The sequence below is a fragment of the Pinus tabuliformis genome, chromosome J (genome assembly GCF_031772625.1).
Source record: "Pinus tabuliformis cultivar Carrire ecotype Pingquan chromosome J, CPIR1, whole genome shotgun sequence".
NCBI lineage: Eukaryota > Viridiplantae > Streptophyta > Pinopsida > Pinales > Pinaceae > Pinus > Pinus tabuliformis.
In genome coordinates, this window is record NC_142295.1 from 532472595 (window position 1) to 532488351 (window position 15757).

Consider the following 15757-nt stretch of genomic DNA (forward strand, 5'->3'; position numbering starts at 1 on the left):
TGGCCCCAACCAAATACCTTAAAGAGTTTGAGGGGATTCTTGGGTATCACAAGCTACTATTGCAAATTTGTTTGTAATTATGGTCACATTGCTAGACCCTTCACTAACCTTCTCAAGAAAAATTCATTCCTCTGGAATGATGAAGCACAACAGACATTTATGGCTCTCAAACAGGCCATGTGTTCCACTCCCGTATTGGCACTACCCGACTTCACCAAATCTTTTGTGATTGAATGTGATGCTTCAGGTACTAGTATTGGGGCTATCTTAATGCAGGAAGGTCGACCCTTGGCTTTCACTAGCCAACAACTAAGTGGGAAACATCTGCGACAATCTACCTATGAGAAGGAGATGATGGACATCTTACATGCAGTAGACACCTGGTGACCATACTTATTGGGGTGGCGTTTCCAAATCCGCACAGACCATCAAACCCTCAAATATTTTTTGGAGCAACGCCAATCCTCGCCCCAGCAAACTAAATGGCTGGCCAAAATGATGGGATATGATTATGAGATAATTTACATGAAAGGGCACGAAAATGTAGTAGCGGGTGCTTTATCACACCAAATTGAGGATGACAGCGCCCTGCTATCAATCTCTCTTCCCATTCCAGATTGGATTGAAGAAGCCCGCAAGGAATGGTTTTCACATCCCTCTCTCTCCCAACTCATTAATAACTTGAGAGTAGATCCTAATTCTACAGTGGGCTACTCTTGGAAGGATGAGATTCTTTACTACAAGGATAGAGTAGTGATGTTTCCAACATCCACCATCAAAACGCGCATTTTGGTAGAGTTGCACTCATCTCCCACTACAGGCCATGTAGGCTTTCAAAAGACTTATGCTCACACTCGTTGTTCCTTCTTTTGGACAGGCATGAAAACTAACATTCTTACTTTTGTAGATGAATGTGATGTGTGTCAACGCCACAAAGGAGAAACAGTCAAGCCCCCAGGCACCTTACAACCGTTTCCCATCCCTGCCTCAATCTAGACGGATGTTTCTATGGATCTCATTATTGATATTTCGAAGTCAAGCAACAAGTCAGTCATCATGGTGGTTCTGTACAGACTTTCTAAATATTCTCATTTTTGCGCCCTACCCCACCCATTTACCCCCACTTTGGTGGCTCAAGCTTTCATGGACCAGATCTTAAAACTGCATGGCATGCCCACTTCCATTGTGTCTAATTGTGAGCCAACCTTTGCTAGTAACTTTTGGCAAGAACTTTTCAAGCTACAAGGCACCTAACTCCAACTAAGTACTTCCTATCATCCCCAAATTGATGGTTAAACTAAAGCAGTCAACAAATGTTTGGAGACCTACCTAAGGTGCTTCACTTCAGAAAAGCAACATCAATGGGTACAGTGGTTACCTCTAGCTGAATGGTGGTATAATACTAACTATCATGCCACCACCAAGATGACTCCATATGAAGCAGTGTATGGTCAACTCCCACCTTCACCTACTTCTTATATCCCTGGATGCTCTAAGGTGCAAGCAGTGGATCAACTCCTACAGAACCGTGCAACCATGCTAGCCTGTCTCAAAGATAATCTCCATCAAGCTCAGAATCACATGAAGCAACAGGAAGACCAACATTGTTCAGAGCGCACATTTCAAGAAGGGGATCAGGTATTCTTGAGGCTGCAACCATACAAGAAAACATCACTCAAAGACAAGGGCTGTCAGAAATTAGCTCCAAAATTCTACGAACCTTATCAAATACTTCAGCGCATTGGAGAAGTAGCCTACAAGCTAGCCTTGCCACCAACTGCAAAAATCCATCCCGTCTTCCATGTATCATGCCTCAAGAAAGTGGTGGGGAACAATTGCAGAATTCAAACTAGTCTACCTGAATTGGATGAAGAAGGTTCACTCTAGCTCCAACCTGAATAGGTCCTCGACATGCGAGAACAACATCTGCACGGTCGCACAATCAAGGAAGTCCTCGTCAAGTGGAAAGACACCTCTCCAAAAGATGTGACATGGGAACCAGCCACTATTCTTCAGTAGTTCCCGCAGCTTCAGCTTTTAGGACAAGGTAGTTTTTTATGGGGGAGGGCATGTTAGGGTCCAACCCTAACCCCTTTATTTATGTAATAGGGTCGAGTCATAGTTATAATTATTTAAAGAGTCAATAAATCCCATATTAATAATTGTAAGTGGTTGACCCGCATTTAAAGAAAGGGACCACAGTTAGTTGCAAACGGGCCATGGTATTAGATAGATGGTATTGAGAGAACCATGGTATTGACCCATGGTATTGCATGTATGAATCCTATATAAAGGATAGAGACTCCCCATTGAGGAGCGTCGTGTCTTATTTTGTAATCGAGCTCTACTCTGTTGGAGGTTGCCCCCTCGAAGAGGCAAGTGAACATTGCTTTCATCTCTGAATAATAAAATACTTGCTATTTTTTCTCATTTTGCTCTATGTTCTGGGTTTTATTTATTCGTATATTTTGTATTCTTGCATCTTCTCCTAGGTCAATATCATAACATAATTTTTAAAACTTCATTTTAAAGCTTTGATTTTTTCAAGATCAAAGAGCTAATTAAATTTTGAAGGTTTGCCTTATCGTTACTCTTACCACTAACTAGATTTGAGTCTCCTAAAATTTGAATTTGTAAAGCTCTTTTGCTTGTAGCTAACTTATCCACTATGAATTCAACTCCATTTAATTATTTTTTCACTTCTCCTAATATAGCTTTAATAAAATTTTGGATCTTCCTCCATAATTAAAACCCTTTATGTTGAATGGAGTGCTCTTGTCTGCGACCCCTATGGCCCCACACTTAGTCTACAGTATTTTCTTCATTGGTGAAGGCTAGGGTGTATGTTTTCTCCTCAGGTTTAAGCTAGAGTATTGTTTTTTTCCTTATTCTTTTCCACCCCCTAGCCTTCCATACACATCACTTTTCCCTTCGTCTCTCTATTATATCAACCCACTAGACCTCGCTTTCAGTCCCACTAACAACATGGAATATGGGGGAGGATGAGGTGGAATACATGTCCAACGCCATCTCCCCCCTCTCCTTCATCTCCCGACAAGAATACATGTTGTGCCTCTCTCATTTTTCAACTTTCCCTCCTGATATTTCTTTGGTTTTCAATTCCTCTATGCTAACTGGCCCTCCCTCATCTTCTCCCCTCATTCCATCCAAGCCTAAGTTTTGTTCCTCTTCCAGTTAGCCTCTTCACTATTCTCCTAGACCTTGTCATCCTCTCACCTATGTCTCCTAGGATCCTTATAAACCCTCTTCCCCCCCTATCTCCTCCACCATCCCTATTATGTCCTTAGGGTAAGGTCTTGGAGGTGGCTCTAGGAAACAAAGAAAGAAATGTATCAGGAAACAATAGGGACATGTTAGTTGCATGGTACACAAATATATTCCTCTTTCACATGTGTTAGAATAATCAAATAAAACTATGGTGGGGTGCATCGACAATAACTCAATTAAGATTTTAGGATTAGGGAGTGACTCTCTAAAAATTGGAAACCATCCCTAGGTTATGTTTCTATTTTTCATCAGCTCCCTTACTAGTGGCTAGTCTTCATTTTTCATTTGGAGGAATATAGCAATAATACTTTGGGGTGTAATTGGTCCTGGGGAAAATTCGATCTCTCTCTTTAGCCCTAGATTGTCAATTTCAACCCCTCTAGGGAGCCTGTGGATTATATTAAAGTGTGGTAAATTCTGCCAGTGTTACCCTTCCTCTCTAGAAAGACAACATTCTCATGTCAATAGGGAAAAAAATTGGCTCTTTTTTCGAATTAGAACCTAGATGGGACACTAAATTTGATCACATATGGGCGTAGATTCCAGTTGAAGTATGAATAAAGGAAGGACTTCTTGTGGATATGGAGATTGAAATGGAAAGTCACAATTGTATACAAAAGATAGACTATTGGAATCTCCCCTCTCGGTGCCTCTAATATCATGAAGTGGGACATCCTTGGGAGGCTTTTCAATTCTAAGGCCTACAATTTGTTTCCTCTTCTATAAAAAACAACCAGCCAGGTTGGATCCCCCGAATCTTGTAGGCCCGTCTCCTTCTAGGAATTACACTCCAAAATTTTCGAATTCCCCTTCTCCTATTTGAAGCTCATCAGTTTGGTTCTAGCAATGACAACTTCTCCTAGTATGCTCTCCTCTTCTCACCCTCTAGTTCACCTTCATTATAGAAATTTTGAAATCTAAAATAGGTCTCCTAATGAATATTATAAAATAATAGTAGAAATAATAAAATAATATTATATTAAATCATCAAATTTTAGAGGGAAAAAAGAAGAAACTACTACTTTTTCAACTCGTATTTTCAACTTATATCACTACCGTTTTACTCAAATTTCGAGTGGGAGCACTCGTTGGATGAAAATTTTATTTCCTCATCAAAGGAGTACCCATTTTGCATACTTTTGATGGACCTTACTACACGAAAAATAAGAAATACATGAAAAAACATTATTGTGATCACATTTTTCATGCAGCGAGGTCCATCAAAAGTATGCAACATGGTTACTCCTTGGATGAAAAATTAAATTTTACATCCAACGAGTGATCCCGCTCAAAATTTGAGTAAAATTGTAGGGAGATAAGTTGAAAATACGAGTTGAAAAAAGTAGTTTTTTATTTTTTTTATTTTTTAATATTTTTACTTTTTTACTCCAAAAATGGTGAATCGTCCCCAATGGTTAAAATCATCATCTTGAATCCTATTGGTTCTTATAAAGTTGATTTTGGTTATACATTTTTGTTTTAAGGCCAATTTTAGACCTCAAAATTTCTCTAATGCTTTCCTCCTGTTGTCGCTTTTAATAGAACCCGTAGCATAAGTGCTTTGGGAGACAATGAAAGCTTCCTAGAGACAACCTCTGGGTTGATTGTAAACTAGTGCCTAGGAAATCTTAGATAGAGGAGTGCATGAAAGATTATCAATGGGGGATTTCGGTCGCACTCCAATTGTCATGAAGTTTTAAAAAGATAATAAAAGGGGCTTGGTTTAATATCCCTTCATTCAGTTAAACTCAAGCCATGCCATGGATCTGAATGTTCAGGGGGTAAATCAAGCCAACCTCAAAGAGAAATGTCTGGTTCTGGTGGCCGACACACAACAATAGGCAGCTTAATATTGACGTTGTAGGAAAGGTGAAGAGGAGAAAAGAAAAAAGGGAAACAAATATATAGGGTTGTAAACAAACAGAATCCTAAGCAACAATGTACCAAAAAAAATATGGAAGAGGGAGGAGGTGGAATGGTAGAAACAGTGGAGCTCTAATGAAGGTTTCATGCTAGATAGATCATGGGTACCTTTATCGCCAAACAAACTGAGTAAATCTGGGCTCACACAGGTACTGCAGATTAATCGAATAACAAAAGTAAATTTGTCTTGTACATAGCAACTGCAGGTTACAAACTAACAGAAGTAACTCTGTCTTAAACACAGGGTTGTTCGCTATTTAGCAGCCTAGATAAATCCATGAACCAGGGAGAAACCAATAGTTTCATTACACTATTTCAGAGAAGGAAAAACATATGTGAAATGAGATTTACAGAGGGGAAAACATATTGTGCATTGCCATGATTGGAATCACCAAAGAGTTTCATTAGTCTTCAAAATGAGTCCCATTCACCAGTCAATTTACGTTCAGCAGTACATCCTACGAGTCCCTTATGAAAAAGTGATTAGAACCAAAATGGAACCATAGAATTTGGACCACTCTAGGTACAGAATTATGGAACCTGTATTAAGTGTTTCTCCCCCTTATTTATATAGAAAAATTTGGGCTTTGAATCAACATTTACAAAATATCTCAGCCCAGGGCCAGCTGTCTAGGCCTACGATATTTCTGCTGCCCAAACTGATTTCCCCGAATTTGATTCCATTCTTGGAAATATAGAATCTACATAATAAAAGAAATTACAGAAAAATATAAAAAAGAAACTAAATGATTATGGAGGAAAATGTCGTCCTTTGGTTCCTATGAAGGCCCCTGATCAGGCCACACCTCTACCACAATGTGTCCCTCTTGTTGTGGGGAAAAATGCCTATGCAGGACGATCCTATCCACCTAAGGTGTGACAGTGCCTTAGCAACAAACAGAGACAGCTATTCTAATATTTCTTCCTTTATGAATTGAGAATAAAGAGAGATAGATGGACTAACCGGTGTCTTCCGTTTGTCCCTCGATCCAGTCTCTCTTCTCTTGGAGGATTCCCAGCTACTTGCCTTCTCGCTCGCCCAGCTTCAAGAGGTTTCTGCAAGATCACAAGAAGAGAACACTACACAAGACATGGATTCATATTCATAACTAGTTCAGGATTAGAAATAAACTAAACATACTAATGCAATCATACATCAAGAATACACCAGCATATAGGAGAAACCAAGATAGCTTTATTGATGAATAACAAGGTTCAGGAAGAGATACAACCCAGAGGGCTCCAATCCAGCATCTCCTTCCCAGCAAATGGAATTCCTATCTTCACCCCCTTCAAAGCATTAAGCACCCAATGATTCCAATCTCAAACCAACAGCAATTCTTTGCAATAATAAAATTCCAGCCTCTAGATCTCATGGAGGAGAGATCCATATATAGATGTTTGGAGAGAGGATGAGTCAGCTTGAGATCTGACTAGTGTCCTCTCCCTCTGTCAGTTCTTGAGTCCACTTGGAGGTTCTTGCTTCCATTTGGAGATTTGGAACCTCTTACTCATCACCAGTCGAATTCCCTGAGGCAAGTGTCATTTTGGAAGCTTCCTGGGTTTTGACACCTTGAGAAATGAGCCTGCCACATGTCCATTCTCGTTCAGTGCAGGTAGCCAGTGTTCCATTTGACATTCAACGCAGGTAGCCAGTGTTGGCTTTGACATTCAGCGCAAACAGCTAGTGTAGCCACTGAAATGATCCTGAATTGACTTGTTTTTGAGCAATTTCTGGTGGAGAACTTCTGTGAATTGCTGTGGTTTGTTAGCCTTGTTCCTCTAGGGGTAGGAACAACATGTTTAGGGACTTTGGATCCCTTAGATTATGGACATTTCATGCTCAATGCTGTAAGGCACAAAAATGTCTATAACAGTTGCCCCCTAAAGTATGAGGCTGTTTATCGGGTGAAATGCTTTATCAGGGGGATCCGAAGTTCATCCAATGCTGGGAGGAGACCTGTAATAATACAATACAATACATTATTTTTCATACTGCTTTCATGATCTAGTTGAGGCGGGCATTCCCATGCTCAGCTTTATAAATTCATTTTTCTGTACATAGAACAGACAATCGTCTGATGGTAGACTGATAATTTTGATGAAATTATCATCCTTTGAGTAGGATGATTATCTGCTTCAATGATGTACATGTCAATGTCTTTATCTTTCCTGAATATATATCGCAGCCCGGATGGATGAAACTAGATCCGGGGTCTTCAAACTCGTTCGATCTTTCACTCTAAGTACAAGTCGATCCATGTGAGAATTGTTCTGAAGTCGAACATGGAAAGACATCGCTTGATTACTGGTCAATGATGTAAACCGTTAACAAGCGCGAGAGGAATCACCGATAATGATAATGACCCTCAAGGTACTGCAGTACAATTCACGTGGTGTGAATAAAGGACTTGGTGTCGAACACCACGCAAAATCTTTCGGTCGAAGGTCATTGATGTATACCTGTCGCCGGAAGTCAGAAACTTACCATTGAGGCATGCAAGCTTCAAAGTACTGAAGGGGTTGTTCCTAGATCAACTTCTCGGATAATGAGCTGATGTCAACAAGAAGCGATCCGTCAAAGGAGGGCCTTAATGAATCCCACATCAGTGACACGGAACGGAGCTAATGATTTTAATGGAGGTGAAAACGATCTGTGACATATGATTCAGGGTGGCGGTCATGAAAGGATGAAGGATAATGTATGGTAGTGGATGGGACACGGTTGACTTTTCTGAACGACTTCTCTTGAACATATGGCGACACTGATGCGATGGATCGGTAGCATTACCCCAAATATGGATGGTATGGCGAGACCATGGATGTGACCGGTGAATGAAACAACCCAACCCGATTGTGGTACGGAGGAAAAGTGTCATGTTCAAGAGCGACTTGCTACCATCAAAGTTTTCTTTAGTTTCTCCCAATTTTTCCCCAGTCATTGCTGACCAGTACCTCTTTATTTTTGTCAAGCTTGAGGAGGATAACATATGCTTGTTCTATAACCTGCCCTTCGGGCAAGCCCATCGCTATGTTTTAACGAGCCTAGCGATAGTGAAACTCGTTCTCGTCTAAAGACAAGTTTGTCGCTATTTAATGATTTTAATGAGTCTAACAACAAGGATAACTCGGTCCTTTTCATTTTTAGAGAGTCTGAAAAGGTACATAAAGTTAACTCCGAAAGTCCTTTTTCGTCATCTAATCCCTTAAGTCCGAAAAAGTATAAAACAATACAGAAGGGATGAGTTTTCGATAGTTTTAACGAGCCGAATAAAACAAGCGCTCGATCTTTTTGTGCAATAATCCCTCAGGTCCAAAAAGATTAAAATCTAGAGGAGGGATAGCTCTTCCGGTCGCTTTAACGAGCTGGAAGGCCAAAACTCGGCAATCTTTTCATATTTCACGAGTCAGTTGAAAAGAGCTTAAAGAAGACTCGTCTTTTGAGGAACGAGTGATAAACAGGGTTAGCAGCTGATTCCAGGTACAGGTTGGAACTTTCCAATCACGGCAGTGTCACAAGGATGGCTAGGTGAAATCACTCTTCGCAGTTGTTCCTCAAAATGGGTAAACAATCATATGGAGGTGAACGATCGGCCAATGGAAAAGTGGAGGTGACGGTGCAAACACGACCAAGGCTTTAATGGCTGATGATATTACATTCACAATGGTTATTTACCGGGAAGGTTCATTTTTTATTTTAAAATGAGCTTAAACGCTGGTGGAAACACTTGCTCATTGCTTATGTTTATTTTTTAACGAGCATGAAGTCTGCGTTAAAACAGCTCGGATCTTGCGTTTATTTTTTAACGAGCATGAACTTTGTGCTAAAACTGCTCGAATACCCAGTCATATGATAAGAGTGTCTCATCAAGATTCTATTTTTTATGGAGCTTCATCTCACTAAGCTTTGCTCCGGATCCTTTCGTTATGCAAGTTCGGAAACGACTAATCCTACGAGTTTAAAGGGTTAGACCTACAGGTTTAAAGGGAGGACCTAAAAATTTAAAAAATAAATAGCCGCCCCTTGCTTGCACTCCAAAAGGTTTGCATGCCCCCAGGCATAAAGTACGATTTCAAGGTTACCTCTACTTCATTTCCGTCAAAACATTCGTTTCACCGAGAGAGGCCTACCTCTTTCAGGTTACCCAAAGATTGTCTCGTTAGTAGTTTAAACAAAACACTTCCTCGGCAATGCCTACCGAAATAGACAAAGGTGAGCGACGATGCCCGCCAACTCACATAACTTTGACAAAAGAATCTTATTCTAGAATAACCCTCTTCCTAGACGGATGGGGTACAGATTAGTCATATTCTCCCACGGAAACCTACCTTATACCCAAAGTTTCCCTGCCGAAGCAGACCAGGACGCATGCCCCCTGGGTTCCAGTCATATCCTCCTGGATTACTCGCGCTCATCAGGAGGACGGACCGTGGGTTGAGACACTTCTTGCGTGAAGAGACCATTTATGGATGGTATATGACTATTTGCGATGTGTGATCCGGGAAATGAAAGTTGGTCCACGAGCTTGACCACCCTTCCTTCATGCGGAAAACACATTACTCTAAAGAGTGAGGAGACGATGGCTCCCATGCAATATATATAGTCTCGTCCAAGGAGTAGGTTATAATCCAAGGGTCCTTGAACGACCATCACGTTCATTTGAACGGTCTTCCCTTTCAATGTAATGGGCACATTGGGGAGGATCCCTAAAGGTCGACTGGTTCCTTTATCAAAGCCTGATAGATTTCTCATTTCAGGCAAAAGCGCTGGCGAACCAAGCGCTTTCCAAGCAATAGAGGAAAGGATACTCACAGACGCTCCCTCATCAATGATAGTGCCAGCCATTACCATTCTGTATATTTGAACGATAATCCTGAATGGTATGCTGGCTGGCAACCGGGGTCTGCCTAGTTGGTTCCAATCGAACGAGACAACTAGGTTGCTTGGTGGTGGGACCGAATAGACGGCCGGATATGACTCTGACGAAGTTCCTTCCTGCGACAAAGGAATGGGCAAATTTCCCCCTTGTTCGTTGGAGTCTGTGTTGATGAAGAGAATTTGGACGGTGTCGTCTTTATTCTCCTCTGTGATGGTATCATTCGAAGATAGAGCCTCTGAAGGCAAAACCGAGTCAACTGCCGTTTCAACCTTTTGACTTTCGTCAGGCATGGATCCAGACGGTTCAGCTTCAATGATAGGTGCTTCAGCTGACCACCTGGGTGGGCCAGCCGGGTTCTCAACTAGTGAAGGACTTGGCAGGAGTTTTTGATATCCAGGAGGAAGTTGCGCTCGTAAAATCGGGCGATCTTCCAAAACTTTTTTCGCCTCGTCTAAGAAGGGACAACGGTGGATGGCATGGTCGCCTTCACACAGTGTGCAGGGAAATCTAGCTTTCCCTCTCTGTCCTGTGGCTTCACTTTCACTAGTTGACGGTAAGCAGTCAACATGGCTATGAGAGGTTGATGCTACCGAATTGTGCAAACGGGGAGACCAGTCCCTTAGTATCCGAGGGATGCAGGGACAATCTCTGTGGAAGTGGTCTCCCTTGCATAGGACACATGGCGATTTAGGCCTTGTCAGTGCTGTGTGTGGATTTTTGTCAGACGACACTTGTTTGCCCCCGGTCGCTTTTGGCTCCTTCTTCTTCTTCTCTTTCTTCTTCCTTTCCTTCTTCTCCTTAGGAACTTGGTTTTTTGTTTTACCAGTTCTGTCAAGAGAAGAGGAAGGAGGAGAGGAAGAGTTAGATGAAGTAGAAGGCTGGTTGGCAACTCTGGTCTAGTCTAACTGTTGACTCGACTGTTCAGGGATAGTGGTGGTTTGAACAACATTGGTTGAAAAGAGCCAGACCGGCAGGCCAATTGTCAATCCTGGAAGCGACAATGTGGCCATATGGGGCGCACCAACATCTCCCCAAGAGGAGAAGGGACTAGGATTTCCACCAAGGGGAATTCCTTGGTTGGTGTGCTCCATTTTTTCAACCTAAAGATCAACGCAGGAATAGGGGTGATTGTTCCGTTTAAAATAAATTTTAACGACGCTTTAGACACAACTTGCTTTTTCAGTTTTAAAGAGTCGAGAAAAAGCTAAAGATGACTCTAGTCTCCTTCGATGTTTTAATGAGCCCGAAGTGACAAATGCTCGGATGGACTTTTTCCGTTATAGAGTCTGAAAAAGGCCAAAAGGAACTGCTCTGGAGTTCTAGGCAGAGGGTGTGCCAAACTTTTCGCAAAACCACAGAATACTTTTTAGGGTACGGGCGGTCGATCTTCCTAAATGTTGTGTTCAGTGCATTGCGATCAGTAGGGCGGCCAACACGGCTTCCTAAGGATAAAGGTTTTATGCCTATAGGGGTCTCCCAATATATACGCGATGATACGTGGGAGCACAATCCGTACTGGCGCTATCGTCCCTCAGGAGGAATCACCCACCATCCACGAGATCGACAGTCACCAGGCTTAACGACGCCGGAACACGTCTCTAGCCTAGACCTCTATGTTGTGCGTTATGTTGCAAAGCGTTGTTAAGTTCATTCAATTTATTTTAGGTTGATCTTTTTAAAGTTTTCCTTTCAAGGTTCACCACGAGATGTATGATACAAATTCCTAAATGCAGTCTAAAGATGATAAGCAAGCTTTATATCTTTTCAACTTTGAAAATCCTAGCTACTAAGGGAAAAGAAAGACACCATCTTTTCTCAAAGAGCAATCAGCACACTCTAATGCACTTTTCCTAAATCAAGCATGCAAACTATCAAGATGCAAATGCACAATGCAGGTGTTTGTTTTTCGCTTTCTTAGTATTGATGCCTACAAAGAAAGCTTTTTGTACAACTTTGAATTTGCTTTTAAACGATCAATACAAACAAGTTTACTTTTTCGAAATCAGAGAGGGTAGAAGAGATTACAACACTTAACGATTTTCGAAATGAAGACTTGTTTCGACACTTAAAAGAGACAAATTCAAACCAATAAGCAAGAGTAAATGTATAATCAATCTGCAAACAGCCAATGAACTCTCTTCTAAGATCACAATCAACAGATATGAATCAAGGGCTACAGGATGACTATTTCACTCATGCAAAGGAAAACTGTAAATGACGCCACAAACACATAAAAACACTCACAGTCTTTTTGTACAAAAGGAGGCGGAATCTAAGCAGAGAAAAGGAGTTATCAGACTGGTACCTATGCTGGTTACAGGCTGCAAAATCAGAGATCAAAACAAGGCAAAACAGAGCAGAGAACCCCAGCTGCACAAGAGCAAACTGGTTCAGGCAACTTCAACACAGGGGTTTTGACATTCAGTGCAGGTAGCCTTCACGGGACCTGCGTTGAAATGCAGAACCCATTCATTGGGTCTGCGCTGAAGGAGAAACTCTCGTTTCCCACAGGTTCTAGGTCACATATTGCTATTTAATTCACTGTTTCAGGCCAAGTAAAAGCAACAAGCAAGGTACAATCAAAGGGATGCTTTGAGGGAGTACTAAGATCTATCACAAAGGATCATCAAATCATTTGTGAGTCCATTGTTCAGATCATAGACAAGTCCAGTGATTGGATCAAAGCAGCAACTGTCTACTTTGCATCCGGGAAAAGCAGATGCAGTTCGATTGTTGTTGTCAAGTCTATGAAACAAACAATGATAGAAACACAAATAAAATGACTAAACGGATCTCCCCAGTGGAGTCGCCAATTTGTTGTGGGGAAAAATGCCTATGCAGGACGATCCTATCCACCTAAGGTGTGACAATGCCTTAGCAACAAACAGAGACAGCTATTCTAATATTTCTTCCTTTATGAATTGAGAATAAAGAGAGATAGATGGACTAACCGGTGTCTTTTGTTTGTCCCTCGATTCGGTCTCTCTTCTCTTGGAGGATTCCCAGCTACTTGCCTTCTTGCTCGCCCAGCTTCAAGAGGTTTCTGCAAGATCACAAGAAGAGAACACTACACAAGACATGGATTCATATTCATAACTAGTCCAGGATTAGAAATAAACTAAACATACTAATGCAATCATACATCAAGAATACACCAGCATATAGGAGAAACCAAGATAGCTTTATTGATGAATAACAAGGTTCAGGAAGAGATACAACCCAGAGGGCTCCAATCCAGCATCTCCTTCCCAGCAAATGGAATTCCTATCTTCACCCCATTCAAAGCATTAAGCACCCAATGATTCCAATCTCAAACCAACAGCAATTCTTTCCAATAATAAAATTCCAGCCTCTAGATCTCATGGAGGAGAGATCCATATATAGATGTTTGGAGAGAGGATGAGTCAGCTTGAGATCTAACTAGTGTCCTCTCCCTCTGTCAGTTCTTGAGTCCACTTGGAGGTTCTTGCTTCCATTTGGAGATTTGGAACCTCTTACTCATCACCAGTCGAATTCCCTGAGGCAAGTGTCATTTTGGAAGCTTCCTGGGTTTTGACACCTTGAGAAATGAGCCTGCCACATGTCCATTCTCGTTCAGCGCAGGTAGCCAGTGTTCCATTTGACATTCAACGCATGTAGCCAGTGTTGGCTTTGACATTCAGCACAAACAGCTAGTGTAGCCACTGAAATGATCCTGAATTGACTTTTTTTTTAGCAGTTTCTGGTGGAGAACTTCTGTGAATTGCTGTGGTTTGTTAGCCTTGTTCCTCTAGGGGTGGGAACAACATGTTTAGGGACTTTGGATCCCTTAGATTATGGACATTTCATGCTCAATGTTGTAAGGCACAAAAATGTCTATAACACCTCTAGCTACTAAACTGGTTCCTATGAAGGCCCTTGGTCAAGCCACGTCTGTGTCATGATGTGTCTTTCCTGCTTCTCAGCCGATTCCTGTCGCTTTCACCTTAACTACCCGACTTCCCCACTCTCTGGAGCTGATAGCAATCGACTGTGGTTTCCTGTTACAGAGTAGAAGTGGAGGTTGTCTTGGAAGTGCTTCGTTGTGTATCTGAGTCGAGCCCCATGCTGAGCCATTAAGTCTCACTGAGTCTCATATCTCCATTTACTCTCTAAAGACGTGTAGTGAAGCAATCGAATTCATTTCTGAGGCGATTGTTGTCCTGGGTTTCTTGTTGCAGAGGCTTCCACAGGATCGGTCCATATCGATTTGCAAACTTCATACCTCTATTCAAAGTCTCAGTTTCTGACCCATCCAACTTTAAATCATTGTACCACATTATCAGGGTGTCGTTGTATCAAGACCTTTTACGCTAAGAAGCGTTACAAAACAGTGAGTCTCGATCTCCTTTGGACCCCTTTGGTTTAGCCTCTTTCTACCTTTCTTCTCACATGACTGGGGGCTATGACCTGGTGCTTGGAAAAATATCGAAGGTCAGAAAATCCACGATTTCCTATTAACGTCCTTGGTCCATCCTCCTGAAACATGTGATCATCGATCATCCTTTGTGCTTAGCCCCTGGTTCCTCGGCTCTTTATGTGACTGCAGGCAAGCCCCCTTATTGGAGCCCCCCAATCGGAGGTTTTCCATCGGCGATTCCTTTTTTGATGCACAACACAACCGCCAATCACCCTCCATGCTTAACCCCTGGTCCTTTTAGCTCTTTATGTGACTGTGGGCCAACTCCTATCGGAGCCTCTTTCTCAGCGGATCGAATTGGGGTTTTAACTTTGATGTAATAACATGCCTCAACCTGGGAACATCAATCTGCGATCTCTGATGTGACGTCATCCTCTAGCATGTGTCACTTTGTGAGTGGTGACATGTGTCACCTAGATATGCCCTCTTTGGACCCTCGAAAATGCCATATTTGTGTGCCACGTGTCCTCTATACTACTACGTCATGCTGACATCAGCGCCACCGTGTCTTTACAGAAACCAATAATATTTTGCCACGTGGCCCCTTGGAGGAGAGAGAAGAAGGCTCTCTTACCATTGGTTTTGTGTTGATTTCCTTTGTAAATCGCTTTCGTCCTTCTCGGTGCTTCAACATTAACATATCGCAACTCACGATATCACAACATTTTAGAGTTCACACTTTTGAAAATGTTGATCATCGATATGCGATATGGCCTGATCACCAACTTCCGATTGCATTGTACTTTGAAACCACCGGTCATTGATTTGTGACATCGGCGATCGCTGATCGTTGATTTCACTTTGCTCCGCTGCTGGACCTACGATATTTGTGATCGTCGATATGAGGGATCGCTAGAACCCCCGATCTGTGATTTTCCATATGCTCCCAGATCTCCAATCTTCGATAATCGGTGATCGCTTGTTTTCTTTGCCCTCCCCTGTTGTTTCTTTCAGAAAACTTTGATTGCGATTTGCGATGATCCGGGACCTCTGATATGTTGGGACCTTACCCTTGCTCATTTTCTCTTTGTTATCTGGCTTTTAAAGGGAAACTTCAATATGCTCTAACTTGTGATCCAGAAGTCTATTTTTGGACTTCCACATACCATTGGAAATATTATTCCGAGCACTATCAAATGGAGAGGGTATGATTTAGATTTGTGAGATTCTATGGCTTGGAAGATGGCTTCAAACTTCACTTCTATTTTGCACTTCGAGCAACTTAAAA